The sequence below is a fragment of the Pteropus vampyrus genome, unplaced genomic scaffold (genome assembly GCF_000151845.1).
Source record: "Pteropus vampyrus isolate Shadow unplaced genomic scaffold, Pvam_2.0 Scaffold302, whole genome shotgun sequence".
Taxonomy (NCBI): domain Eukaryota; kingdom Metazoa; phylum Chordata; class Mammalia; order Chiroptera; family Pteropodidae; genus Pteropus; species Pteropus vampyrus.
In genome coordinates this window covers 3,188,231-3,191,018 of record NW_011889083.1, presented here as the reverse complement: position 1 = coordinate 3,191,018, position 2,788 = coordinate 3,188,231, and the positions used below count along the sequence as shown (strand labels likewise).

General features: G+C 35.4%; 1 pseudogene; it reads right to left on the bottom strand.

Moving 5' to 3' along the window:
* On the bottom strand, positions 1 to 477 carry LOC105303228 (annotated as a pseudogene).
* Positions 478 to 2,788: the final 2,311 nt, after the last annotated feature.

Sequence of the window (2,788 nt, the reverse complement as noted above, 5' to 3'; positions counted from 1 at the left end):
TTAAAATTTTTTGAGGACCTCTTCGGCCATGAAGCGGGCCTGGGTGTTGACCGAAAGCTTCACCTGGCTGATCTCCTTGTTGGACTCCTCCATGAAATGGCTCACAAAGAACAGCAACTTTGTTTGTATATCTGCTCTGTGTGAAAGTTAGTGATCAGAAAACTGTTGTCATACTCCTCCACTGGTTTCCTTTGAAGGAGAAGGAAGTTCTCTGCTTGCATCATCATGAAGTGCATGAACTTGTGGCATAAAATCTTCTCAATCTCATCAGCCTGTTTCACAACAATGCTGAGGAGAACAGAGTTGTTAGAGCCTGCAGTCAGAACCTTTGCCTTACTCTGCTGATGGTCACAGGTTGTAACAGGAGCTCTTTGCTACTCCTGACTTCCACTTTCTGCTAGTTGTGTCGTTCCACGACCTGGGAGGAAAACTTCTCCAGGCAGAGTGCAGCCTGCAGTGTGGCCCACACGGCACTCAGGTAGGAGTGGAGAGAGGCAGTCAAGGTTGGTGCTAGCTGGGCCAGAAAGCAGAAGTGCCACAACTTACTCTTTTGACCTTTCTATGAATCAGTTGCTACACTTATTGTTATAATCTTTGTATTGTTTTCATTTTTTCCACTAAAATATTCTATGAAAACAATATTTAAAACTAAAGTTATATATAGAAGCAGAGTCGAATCTCTATTTTACAATAGATTAAAAAATGCCTTATTTGTTATAAGAATAACAAAATGTAAATGTATTCCTTTTAGTTTAATTCTTTTTTTTACTGAGCACTTATGATTGTTGAGTAAAATGCAGCTCTTTTCTTGCTAGCATTTACTAAGTAAAACCAATCAAGAGATTTCATGGAATTCATAATTTATCAAGAGAAACAGATCTACTTTATAAGTGAAATTGTACTATAGGGAAGGTATAATAAATAAAGTAATTTGGAAGGAAGAAAAAGTAGTAGTTAGTTCTGCCTGGGAAAACTGGAGAAGTGTTAAGAAGTGGCTACTTTTAAAATGATTTATAAAGAAAGAATATGCGACTTGGAAACAGGTAGAAGAGCATTCCATATATAGAATATTTCTAGAGCCAAGGTATGAGGGTTTAAAGGGATATGATATATTTGGAAGAATGACAAATAAACTGTTATTCATAGAGCAGTGGTTCTCAAACTTTAGTGTGTGTGAAGATCATCTGGCTAGCTTGTTAAATCCAGATGGCTGATTCAGAAGATGTGGGGTGGGGCCTCAGAATTTGCATTTCTAACAAGTTCCCAGGTGATTCGAACGTGACTGTTCTGGTTAGACATCCACTGCACTTGATAAAAGTCAACATTATTTAGAGAATTTTAGAAGACCAGATAAGAAAAAAAAAAAAAAGATTGTAGCCAGATTATAAAGATAGAGGATATCCATGCTCAGGCATTTTTAGTTTATTTTAACTAATGGAGAAAAGCATGGTTGAATCTGTATTTTATGTTAGGTTAGATTTGGAGAAACCTAGAGACCATTAAAATGAAAAGTGCCATGTAAACAGCTTATGTCAGCTAATAAATAGGCAAAAAATTGGAAAAGAGTAAATATTTTAATAACAACTTACTTTGAGATTTCGGTTTTCTCTAATCTTTGCCGATATATTTATAAGTAAAAAAGTAAAAGTTACCAATATATAGAAAATGTCATTCTGTGCTGGAAAAAAATAAATTCTAATATAAGTAAATTAATTAGAATTTAAGATGCACCTTCCCAAGGGGACTTTTTTTTTTTTAAGTTATAATGGTGGTTAGATTTTCAGACTAATTAAGAAAAAACACCTTTAATACCTACTGACCTACTTTACTGAGAGACTGAATTTAGGTTCCTGGAAGTAAGAGATTCTAGGGAAGATGAGGAGGAGAAGGAAGAAGAGAAAAAAGAGAAAGTCCTTTTGCTTTCCCAGGTGCGATTTTTTTGAAATAAAAAAGCTTAGAATCATTTCAAATTTTAAGGCCACTCTCCACAGTCCATAAAAATAGCCTCAGACAGCACCACCACTCTGTGTGGCCCCCTCCCAAGTCTGCCCTTTTTACCTATTCCAGCAGGTTTAGACAATTGCCTCTCTCTGTACCTGTCCACGGTCCCTGTCTCAGCAAGAAGAGACAGAGCTCCCCGCTGGGACACTGGGTTAGAGCTGAGAGCACATGTTACTTGAAATCAGAAAATCTGGGTTCAGCTATTGGATGTAATTCATACTGAATTTAGAATTTCAGTTCAAAATCAAGCTCTCTGATACTGTTTACACACCAAAAACAATGTCGTGAATTATTTTAACATAACAAATTTAGAGTGAAAACTTAATGAACAAAAGATATAAAAGTGAATTGCAAGCTGGAAATGGCGGGGCACAAAACTTAATTAATGTTAGTGTTATCTAATTTTATATTAAGAAAAAAGTTGATTTAACTAAATTACCTAAATGTGTGAATTTCTTTTTTTAATTTTTATTTTTCTAATGAAAGTTGACATTTAGTATTATTTTATATTAGCTTCAGGTTTACAACGTAGTGGTTAGATACATGTAATTTACAAAGTGATCTCCTTGATTAGTCTAGTACCCATCTGGCACTATACATAGTTATTAAAATATTATGGACTAAATTCCCTATGCTGTAATTTACATCCTTATGACTATTTTGTTACTACCAATTTGTACTTCTTAATCTTGTCACCTTTTTCACCCAACCCCCCAATTCCCGTCCCATCTGGCATTCACCAGTTTGTTCTCTGTATCTATGAGTCTGCTTCCATTTTGTTTGTTTG